Raw genomic sequence first — 12,602 nt, forward strand, 5'->3', positions numbered from 1 at the left:
TCACAAATCTCCACTAAAAACTTACTCATGTAACTAAATATCATCTGTACCTCAATACCTTATGGAAAAATACTTTTATTTTTTTTTAAAAAAAGAAACATCTTAAAGGATCTTTAAAAGAATATAGAGAGCTGAGAACATTATAGACTCAAATAAAACAAATAAAACAACTTAATTATGTTTAACATTTTTAGGTCAAATAAATCATCTCATCCCATTGTTTTTATAGGTAAGGTATAAAAATAATAAAATACAGGAATTCTAAAGCCAATCAGAAATGGGTTTGAAGCATGGATCATTTATTCACTAACTGGAATATTTTGCCATACCTAGGTCTCTCTGAGCCTCAATTTTAACATCTATAGCAAAGAGATAAAATACTTAGGGAGAGCATCTTGTACTACCCTAAAGTAAGTGCCAAATTAAAAACAAACAGACAAACAAAACAAAACAAAACACCCACAATGAAATAGATGGTAAATCATATCAAAAGGACACAGGAGGTGAAGGAAAGACTCCCAGGCGCCACAGCTGTAATAATTTCAGCACCAAAACAAAGTGTTACTCAATTATAATACCCCAAAATAAAATAAATGTCTGAGTCTCTTCTGCTATAAATAAGTGGTTGAATAAATAAGTAAAGGAGGAAAATAGACAAATCTCCTATGCAGAAGGAATCCAAATAATTTTACCAGACGCTTCATCCTCAAGGAGAGGGACCATAACTATATGTGGGTGACCCATAGTAACTTCCTTCCGAGGAATAACAGTATGAAAGGGGGAGGAAAATTTAACTTACAGTGGAAACACCAGACAGAAAATACCTAAACTCTATGATCAAGATTAACATGAACAATAAGAAGTCATGCTGATAATCTGACTTCACATGATGTGATGGAAATGCCACTACTCCAGTCATACTTCCCAAAATCCATAACCCTACTCTAATTATGAGACAACGATCAGAAACATCACAATCGAAAGAGACTATACAAAACACTCAACGAATATTCCTCAGAAATGTCAAAGTCATTACAAATATGGAAATTCTAAAAAACTTACAGTGAAAGAGAAGCTTTAAGAGAAGCAGTAACAACATAATGTCATATTGAGTCCTAGAATATAATGTGGATGGAGTTCTGGAAGAGAAAATGAACATTAGGAAAAAACTAAGAAAATAGGCTTGGCGCGATGGCTCATGCCTGTAATCCCAGAACTTTGGGAGGACTAGGCAGGCGGATCACGAGGTCAGGAGTGCGAGACCAGCCTGGCCAATATGATAAAACTCAATCGCTACCAAAAATACAAAAATTGTCTGGGCATTATGGCATGTGCCTGTAGTCCCAGCTACTTGGGAGGCTGAGGGAGAAAAATCACCTGAACCCAGGAGGCGGAGGTTGCAGTGGGCCAAGGTCACGCCACTGCACTCCAGCCTGGGCACCAGAGTGAGAATCTGTCTCAAAAAAAAAAAAGGCCAGGCGCGGTGGATCACACCTGTAATCCCAGCACTTCGGGAGGCCGAGGCAGGCAGATCACGAGGTCAAGAGATCAAAAACATCCTTCAAAAAATTCCTGGCTAACATGGTGAAACCCCGTCTCTACTAAAAATGCAAAAAATTTGCTAGGCGTGGTGACGGGCGCCTGTAGTCCCAGCTACTCGGGAAACTGAGGCTGGAGAATAGCGTGAACCCTGGAGGCGGAGTTTGCAGTGAGCCGAGATCGCCCCACTGCACTCCAGCTTGGGCGATAGAGCAAGACTTCGTCACAAAAAAAAAAAAAAAAAGACAAAGTGTGAATTTAGAAAATAGTAATGTACCTGTGTTGGTTTATTAATTGCAATAAATGCACCTTACTAACGTAAGATGTTAGTATTGAGCGGATCCGTGTGCAGAGTATATGGGAGCTTTCTCTACGAAGTTCACAGTTATTCCGTAAATTTAATTTTTTTTCTAAATAAAAAGCTGTGTGTTTTTTAGTTTCTGTTTTTATGAGACCTGACAAAGAACAATAAAATGAAGTTTCAGAGTGCCAGTTAAATAGGGCTAAGCAAAAGTTTGCATTGATAACAATTGGGATATAGTAAATGCCCAATAAATATCTTGGTATCAGTTGGTCGTGACAGAGTGACATGCCGCCTGGGTGTGAAAGGTGAGCTCCTTGAAGGTAGGAATGGCAAGCAATTCCATCTGTCCTCTCACTCCCAGAGCAACTAGAATGAGTTTTCTTCAACTATATAAATATAATTTCTATTTCTGTTGTCTTTAAAATAAGTGGACCTATTTATATGACACATCTTTTATATCAACTTTGATGATGCTTTGCTACCTGTCAGAGCATAGATGATACATGACTCTTCCCACTGCACCTTCATGTAGGATGATTTAGGCTTCCAATCTGCAATTCTGTCATTTATGCTTTTCTCTTTTCTATTTTGCACTCACTGCATCTCTGGGACTGCATCATAGTGGATTGTATTGTTAACAGGCCTAACTCCCCCACTAGACTTAGAGGCCTTTGCGGACAAGGATTATGTAGTATTCATATCTTTTATAAATCAGAATCTCAGTGTGATATTTGATACACAGCTTATTCAATGATGAATGAAAGAATGGTTATTTGAAGGGAGGAAATGATTAAACAGATGAAATAAACTAACAACCAAAATGAAGAATGCATTTGTAGGTGTGTTATTACTTCAAACTCTACCACTATAAGCCCTAAAGAAACATGCAGCGTATGAAGCATTTTAGCTCCCTACAGATGGATCCTAAAAGCTTTCAGGTGACACTGCCTGGGTTGTCAAAGAATGACTTGCCAAATTAAAAGAGACATCTTCTATTGGAATTCTTAAGTCAGCACATGGATAAAAAATTCCATTTAAATTCTCTCCTCTCTTCTTATCCTTTGCAGAGGCATCCTTAATTTTAGAGCTGAAAATGCAGCAATCAAATCCCTGGGTCATTGGTAAGCATTAAATATTATTAACAACTAATTTTTTTTAACATTTAGTTAAAAATCATACAAAAAATGTATACCACAAAATTTTTACTCCCTATGGAATCAAAGAATTTCAAAGCTGGTAAGTGACATTAATTTGTTCAAGTTATTGTATTTGAGTCAAATTATAAAGCAAATCTTCTCATTTGTTTACTATACCACAACACTGACTCTAGAAGGCTCTGATCTCTCAAAGCTCTTTGAAGACAGGGCTACGAATTGGTCATTTGAGATATTCAGCATCTTTGATATTACTTGGAATACTCTTTCAGGCACTAGAGTGCTGTTACAAATAATAGTAAGAACACCCATAATCCATTCCACTCATGTCAGTGACAGGCAATGTGTTAAATGACATATATACATTATTTATTTTGAGGCTTAGAACAATTTGATATAAGTTTTCTTGTTACCACTTAATAGAAAAAGAGACCAAATCAGCGATATTAAGTGACCTAATCAAATTACACAGCTAATAAGAGAATTGCGGTTTGCTGAGGAATTGTGACTCCAGAACTTTTAATTTCATATTTACAAAATCTCTCGAATCTACACAAGTTCCATTTTTATGTGTGTTGCACACAGACAGCTACTTCTATTTACAGACAATGGGGCAATTTAAACAGTTCACCACTCAAGTTTTACTCTATACATTTGCATTAACACATTTACTAAATCTGCCCACTGGCAAATGGCATCATATAATGAAAGATCTAAGATATCAGAGAAATCATGCAGTACAACTGAACCAGTTTACAAAGGGAGAAAGCAAGACTCTGAGAGAGATGAGCTGTGTGTACAGTATCATCTCTCTATCATGGTTTGTGGAGTTGGGAAAGGCGGGGGAAGACGATGTATTGTTTGATGGTTGCAGAAATGTGCTAGGGCTGCCATAACAAAACCTCACAAACTGGGCAGCTCAAACTACAGAAATGTATTTACTCACCATTATGGAGGCTAAAAGTCCAAGACAAAGCTATGAGCAGAGCTAGTTCTTTTTGAGGTCCATGAAAAGAGGATCTGTTCTAGGCATTTCTTCTTGGCTTGTAGATGGACAGTTTCCCCCATGTCTTTACATCCTCTTATCTCAGTATATGTCTGTGTCCATATTTTCTCTCCTCAAAAGAACAATAATAATGTTGGATTAGGGTCTACCCCAAGATTCATTTTAATTAATTACCGATATAAAGGCCCTCTCTCCAAATACAGTCACATTCTTAGGTAGCAGAGGTTAGGACTTCAGCATATAAATTAGGTGGACGGGGTGGGGGCAAAAATTCAGGCCCTAACAGTGTTTTTTTTCAAGCACCATGAGGTTAAACAAGTAGAACTTTGAATTTATGCGCATTTGATTCCTTCAGAAAAGTAAAAACTAATCCACAAGTTAATATAAATATTAAAAGAACCCTACTTTTTTTTTTTTTAACAAAGCAAGTGGATGAGCTGTCAGGTACCATGTCTCAGACATAACAGAAAATTGGAAAAATATATGTTTTGAAGATAGAAATTCACTGAAAATTTAAATTCTTTCTTTCTCCGCAGCTCCTTTCTGAACCACTTTCACCTTTTCTTCTTTCAGTGTCTAGGACACTTATAGTGTTTTACACTCATTTTAGAGCTCATTGAAATACCCTTTCTATTGGTCCATCACTTATGGATGCAGCTTTCTCCCCACAGAGAAACTCAGAACTCCTTATGATACTTGAACCACGTCTTATACTTAAGTGTCAAGTACAGCATCCTATACTGGTCTGGGCTTACTCTGCAGATGAGACATGTACTTTAAAATACAATTCAAAGATACAGTTTAGGAGAATAGTGAGGGTGTTGGAATGTAGAGGAGAGAGGTTCTTAGTTCTCTAAATAATTGTGTTCTTTCTTCCAACCTTTGGCAAAAAAAAGAAGAAAAAATTATATTTAGCCAATTATTTGCTAGCCACATGTGTCACTCAATTTTTAATTAATTAGCTAGAGATTTTGATAATGCCCATGGATAGGTGAGCAGACAGAGACCAGAGATCCTTGTGTATTCTATTCAAAAGTCACACATTCAGCAAAGGGAAACTTGTCAACAAAACACACTTTTGGTTTAATTTCAAAGCCCAAATTCTTGTGTCCTCAAAAATGAGGTCAAATTTCAGGCTTTGCATACTGACTAGTAGAGCCCAGAGTGTCAGCTGAGATTTGCACAGCATGGACCCATGAATAACACACCTCCTGTTCCTGGATTTCAAGGTCTTCGAAGTCCTCCCTGAGATTTCTGACAATAATCTAGATTGGCAACCTCAGGGCCCCCCTTTGCTCTGGGTTCCTTTGTTTCCTTCTGTTTCTTGTGTGCCTCACTGCAGACTAAGGATGAAACCCATCCCTCTACTGGTTTTCTCCAAATAAAAATAAATAAATAGCACAGTGCACAGCCTTCCTGTCTATGATAGCACTTGCTGGAGAATTGAGGGGACCTAGCACGCACCATTAAACTAAAAATCCTACCAACAGTAAAGTAAACAAAGGATAACAAAAGCACAAGCCTACATTAATTTCTTAGATATTCTTGTATTAAAAAAAAAAATCCTTTCTGACCATCATTTCCCCAGTGATTTCTCTTTTTGGGCTCTTTGATCTGACTCAGAGTCTACAAATAATGTCTTCCCTATTAATCTCTTTCTTTACTCTTCACCAATACCCTCTTCTTTGTGTATTCTCGTCTCCTGATACAATAAGTCAACCTCTCATTGTGTCTTCTGCAGAGAAATTCTGTCCTTTCCCGAAATCCTTGGTAGGACCTTGGGATGAACATCTCATGAGGGAGGAAAGCATGAGGCATGCCCTACTTTGTGCTGGAGAGGTTCTGAGAGATGACGAGACTGCAAGGGAGGCTCTTTGTATGAGATCATGACTAATTTTTTCCTTAAAGAATAAGAGGAATTGGCTAATAGCAGGACATTTTAGGCACAAGAAACAACCTTCCAGAGAAAGTAAAGTTTTTCCTAAAGCATCATTTGTAAAGGAAGTTCTGAAGAACCCTTAGGCAAACAAGTCAAAACAAAACAAAACAAACATCTTCATACTTTTTAAAAAACATTCAGAGACACCTATGAACAAAATCGTATGTGTTAAAAATTTGAGACCACCTTCTTTTCCATCACTGTATGTGCTCATCTGTGGAGCAGAGGGCAGAGAAGACTGATGGCACTTTCTTTCCCCCCAGCAAATAGGGCCCTGTGATTTTCGCCCCGGCATGTTTTGCGCACTTTCTCCAAGCATACTCTCTTTGTCCTGTGAATGACTCAGAGTGTGCCGCCAGGCTCTTATTTGCCTGGACCTATAAAAGCTGCTGGAGTTGTCTTGTACTCCACAATTTAGTGTGAAAGACATGGGCACCATTATCTCTAACGTGTCTGAAAGATTGTAATTAAGGGCGACAGCGTTGAAAGAGAAGTTCAGATTTTCTCCAGCAACGAGGCTATAAATTGAGGATGGTACAGGATTCGGACAATTGAACCTTCACGCAGGCACTCAGTCATAATTGGCATTGATTTAACAGTCCACAGCTCACCCCCAGCATCATAAATTGATTGGAAATGACAAGCAATGAAGATTAACACCTTTCAAGAATAGCGTTCACTTTAAATAAATAAATAAATATCAGAAAAGATAAAACGGTTAACTGTATTGCATGTCATACCTCTCTCTGCCCCATGAAAATGCCACGAAGGAGCTATAAACTAGAAAATCTTTCCCAAAGCAAATCCAGTGACTTCCAGGATAATATAAACAGGATCAGTCTCTGCTTGACTGCCATCCTGGGAGAGCTGTTTAAATCATGGAGAATTCCACCCTTTAAACTTTGCAGTTTAATTGAGGCTTATGTCTGTAGCATTTGTTTGCTTTGGGCATTTAGAGTAATGATGTGGGTGCAGGCTTTGGGTCCAGAAAGCCTGCATTCAAATCTATTTGTCCCTCCTGTGAATCTGCTCTCCTGGATGAAGTGCTTATTCTGTGCCTCAATTGTCTGGCACTTAGAATAAAAGCAACAGTGGGCCCTGCCTCACAAAGAAGACAAGATGGTTAAGTGGCTTCCCTAAAGGAAAGCATTAAGAAAATGCCCATATGCTATAAATGTTAGTTATTAAAACCAGCTAGCCATCACAGAGCCTGAGTTGAGGCTCCCTACTCAGACAGGGGGGTGAGGGGTATAGATGAAGCCTCTATCCTTAACAGGAATTAAATTGCTTTCTCAATTTTGAGTATAAAATAAGCCACATGAATCGCCACTCAAAACATATGAAAATGTATATAAGAAAAACTCTCAACTTGTGTCTGCTCGTTTTTGACCCAGATGCTCCTGAATTTCTGACCCACAGGAACTGCATGAGATAGATGATAAATGTGTCCTGATATTTTATGCCAACAGGTTTTGGGTTAGTTTATTTCTATAACTAATATGCAACACAAGGATTTTACATCTGGGCAAGCTATCCTTAAAACTTTGAAGCTACAGACAAAAGCATTAAATATGCAAAAGGTCAGATAATGTTTTTTCCGTAAACTATATCTGCTTTTTAGCCTGATAGTATTCACCATTACTAAGTTTGCCAATCTTTTTCAATGTTTTATTTCTTACAGAATCTGTTTTAATGCGGGTTCCTTTTCTAACATCATCAAATGAATGAGTTGGACCTTTATGCAGGAAGTGGCCAGGATCATCTTCAAGGCATAGTCGCTTTCCATATTCCAAAAACTCTCTTATTTTCTGTTGCCAAAGAGACAGATTACCCCCCTGCAATTATGGTGCATATGTTTCTTTTGATGTTGTAACCTCCCCTTTGCTTTTATAAACCAAACCCCACGGCTTAGAAAGTTTTCTCTTCTATCCCTAATCACCCCATTATTAATATTCTAAAAAAGGCATATACTTGTCTTTCTTTAGGATGTACCCCTCTCTTTTAGAAATAATGTCTTCGCTGGGATTTCCAAAATCTACTGATTCTGAGCTGGCTCATTAATCTTTATTGTCTTCCTTTTGCTTCGTTATTTATGTGTTCTATCTCAGCTACTTTTAGCCACCTTTTCTCATGATTGGAAAACAGGGACTTTACCTGGTAAACTACCTTTGCCAAACATGAGGTTTGTATCATGTTTCAATTTTTATTTTTTATGTTTGATAATTTCAGGAGGGAAATGAAAAATGCCAACACATTTAGCCATATTCATATAAAATTATTTAACACTTTTTCATATATCTCTCTTCCAAAAGCTTTTTTCCCTTCCAATTTTGTATCAGTACCACCCGAGGCTATTGTAGAGGTCAGATGAGAAACTACATAAGTACTCAACATATGGATGCCAGATAGACTTCAAAGAAGTATATATGTACTGTTGTTATTAATACTAATTATAAGAAAAGTTGACTTCCTAAGAGGAGCAAGCCAGTTAAAAAAAATGAGTTTTGTAATGTACCTACCAGCATCATAGATCTTCCCACAGTGGTACCTCATTAATGCAGGAATCACAGCCATACCTGAGCTTTCTTTCCAGCCTTTATTTATCTTGTGTTCTGGAGCTGTGGCTGCCCAAGCCTGGGAGTGTTTACTGAAGCACTGAGTCTTCTTTTCCTTGAGGTACTTTGTGCCCAGCACTTCGGAGAAATTGTGGAATATTTATTGAATACGTAAATGGCTTCACATTGCATTTCATTCTCTTCCCATACTCTGTTACTTCCTGTTCTTTATTCATTTAAGCAACAGTGCTGTCATTTCTTAAAATATATATGCCTCTTCCCTTGCAAAAGCTGGCACCTAATACCAAACTGATTTATGCAGAAACATACTTTTGTATATTTTGTGAATAATGGTGTATACAATTATCAAGCTTTGGGTTTTTTAACCTTTTGGAATGATTGATTTTTCTGGCCATTTCTATTCATGTTAGTTTTAGTCTGATCCATGATGCAAACAGAATGGGATCCATGATGCAAACAGAATGGGATCCATGAATGAATTAATCCTTGTGGCTCACCATTTCCTGGGGCTACGTATTCGGTTGGTGCAAAAGTCCTTGCAGTTTTTGCCATTTTTTTTTTTTAATGGCAAAACATGAAGTTATTTTTAATGGCAAAAATAGTGATAACTTTTGCATCAACCTCAAAACTCTTGCACTCTAAAGACATAACCAAGTCTCTTGTGTTTTCTCTACTAAATCACCTGACGGAAAATCACAAAGAAAGCAGAACAGGGTTAAATGATGTTTATTATGAAGTAAGGACAGTCAGGTCTACTCATGTGTGACTCTAATTTGAAGCAATGACAAGCATAATGAAAGGGCAGCATCCCTTGATAGAGAATGCCCAAGCTGAGATAGTCCTTTTGGTTTCCACAGTCAGTGCTTTACATAGGAAAAGGGATTGGGTGAAAGACAATGCCTCTTGAACCGAGACCTTGAGAGATGAGACTATTTTAGCCAGCTGGTGCTAAAATATACCTGATAACCTGAGGGTGGGAGGAGTTCACCCATAATAGACTTTAGTGTGAATAGACTGATGAAATATATTCTTTTCTTGTCTTTGACATCAGTGCTATTTATTATCTCACATTATGCTCTTGAAAAATGGAATTCAACTTCGACAAAATGTGATTATAAGTCCTCCGTTGGTTCTTTCACAATTTTGAGCTCACTACCTTTCAGTTTAGCTGTAATAGAATATACTGCTTTTGGGCTTTTGTTACTTCTGAGTCATTTTGCCTTTTTTGGACATAGGCTTTCAACTTCTAATTCATGGTGACAAACATACTCAGTATGATCTCATCTAAAATGTTTTCTGAAAGTAATCTGAAAGCAGTTGGAAAATTGATTTATTCCTAAATATCCAATTATATATTTTTGCATATTTAATACATATCAGTTATCACTGTTTATTATCTTGATACATTTACAAACACATAGGCATCTCCTCCTGAGACTAAGGGGCCCAAGACAAACAGACATGTTATTAGGACGCAACTTATTCGCATTTAACCAAATCTCGTCCAATCAAAGGAAAGCTTTTCTTACACCTGAGCATGCTCTTGTTTCACCAGTTTGGAGGCTCTCTATGATGCCGTTGGTCGCTCTCAGTCTCCTCCCTAGTAGGAGTTAGACCTTCTCCCCTCTTCTTTCTAAATGCATTACTTTATGTGTCTGTCTCCACCATACAAAGTAATCTTCTTGACTGGGGACGGGCTGTTGCTTATCACTGAGTTGTTTACTCTTAGCCCATTCTTCTGGGAAAAATAAATAAAGTCTTGTATGGAGGACAAGTTGGATCTCAAGAACTGGTTTTATTCTTGACTAAGAGTTCTGGCCTGAGAATGTACCTGGCAGATCCACTACAGGGACTGTATTTGGTGCAGGACCTCAGCTGCTGTGCTTTGCAATCTGTAGCTGCCCTTACATTCAGGCCATACCCCTTGCAGCTGCTCCTTACCAATTATTCCTGCTGCACGAATGCTAAGGAAAACCTACTCCCAGGAGACGTGGGGACCCTTTGTCAGATGACTTTGACTCGAGGACCTGGTGGTGTTGCTGAACCTTTGGACTACATGGAAATTGAGGGCTTCCTCTCAACCCTCTTCCCTCTTTTTAACTTGCTATCAGCCTTGCATCATGGTCTGATGAGTCTCTCAGCCTTCTTCATCTCAGATATTTCCCCCAATAAAATCTTGATACATTTAATTATTTTATGTCGTGTGCTGCATGGATGCCCTGGACATCCATCTTAGCAGCCAAGAATACAATTGGATTTTCTGTTCCTCTGGAGCTTATATTTTAGCAGGAAGGGAAGAATGAAATAAAAGTAGTATAAAGGAAAGAAGAAAAGAAAATAGGAAGAAAGAAAAGAAAGGGGGATGAAAAGGTGATTTAACACACTGATATGTGCTACTAAGTAAAGCAGAGCATGTAAATCGTAAATTAAGGGGGGAGAATACTGTTTTGCTAAAGCTGGAAAACACTCTCTGAGGAGGTGGACATGGAGTTCTGACCTGAAATGAGAAGGAGGCATCCACGCAGAGGTAGAAAAAAGCATAATGAGAAAACATGGCAACTATCGTGCAGTCATCATTAGGGATGAAGGCTTATGCTATCTAAGGTGCAAAAGGAAAGCTGATGATACTTAAGAAAAGGATAGAAAATACTGGGGTAGGAGATTAAGCAGAAGCTAAATTCTGAAGGATTTTAAAGCCATTTTGGGAAGGTGTTTCCATGCAATATATAATGTCGGAAAGTCTCGCAGGCAATGGTGAAGAAGACAGTTACGAAGATCAGAACAGGACTCAGGAAAGCAGTTTGGAGGCCGTTGTGTTGTTGTGTCACCACAGTCAAGTCATGACAACATGAGGACTTAGTTTTTGGCAGTCAATATTGTGAAAAATGATGAGATTTAGAATATATTTTGGAGACCTGATGACGTATTGAATATGAGGTTGGGAAACTGCATGCATGATGGTGACATGTATTCAAGTGGGAAAAGCTGTAGGGAATACATTATATGAGAAGAATAGAATCAGCATTTTAATTTAACATTATGTTTGGGTTTTTAAAAATTAATCCTGGCAGAGGTTTGAAGAAGGAATTTTAGTTTACAGTCCTGGAGCTCAGGGAAGAATTCTAGATGAAGATACAAATTTGAAAGTCTTCAACATAGTGATAGTATTTTAAGCCAAGAAAATGTACACAGTCACCTAGTGGGACCATGTAGTAAGGAAAGTCAAATTTGCTTTTTGTTTTTTGTTTGCTTTTTCTGTTTTGTTTTGAGACAAAGTCTCTCTCTTGTTGCCCAGGTTGGAGTGCAATGGCGCGATCTTGGCTCACTGCAACTTCCACCTCCTGGGTTCAAGTAATTCTCCTGCCTCAGCCTCTTGAGTAGCTGGGATTACAGGCACCACCACCATGCCCAGCTATTTTTTTTTTTTTTTTGTATTTTAGTAGAGACAGATTTCACTATGTTGGCCAGGCTGGTCTCAAACTCCTGACCTCAGGCAATCCACCTCCTTGGCCTCCCAAAGTGCTGGAATTACAGGTGTGAACCACCACACCTAGACATCATATTTGTTTTTAAAAGCTACAGGAACTTGGACAATTAACATCTCTTTTCTTAAACAAAAGATAAAGTTGATGAAAGCAACACCACAGATTTGTTGAGAGGATTAAGTAAAGAAATGTGGCTATTAGGAAGATGTCTGGTTGACTAGAATTATTCCATTCAAAAGGCAGGCTTTCTTAGACCAATAAGACTTTGAAACTCTTCAGGCCTTGATTTCATACCAGGCTAATACCAGTTTAGGCCACAATCTGTCAGGAACACAGCAGGAAGCAACTGACACACCCAAGGAGGTAAGGGGAGAAAGTTCAATGAAGAATTATACATGAAGTTATCCACAGTGATAGCATAGGGAAAATAGGGGGCGGAGTGGGGAGATGAGATCTTAGATTTACCACCCTCAGGTATGTTGGCAAGGGAAGAGAGTAGTTACCAGACCAGAGGAGGCATAGCAAATAAGACAGGAACAGCCTGATAACCCCTGAGGCCATAGGAGAGAAACAGCCCTCCCCAAGCATGGCCAAGGGTC

Source organism: Trachypithecus francoisi, unplaced genomic scaffold (genome assembly GCF_009764315.1).
Source record: "Trachypithecus francoisi isolate TF-2019V2 unplaced genomic scaffold, Tfra_2.0 Lachesis_group7, whole genome shotgun sequence".
In the NCBI taxonomy this organism is placed as follows: Eukaryota; Metazoa; Chordata; class Mammalia; order Primates; family Cercopithecidae; genus Trachypithecus; species Trachypithecus francoisi.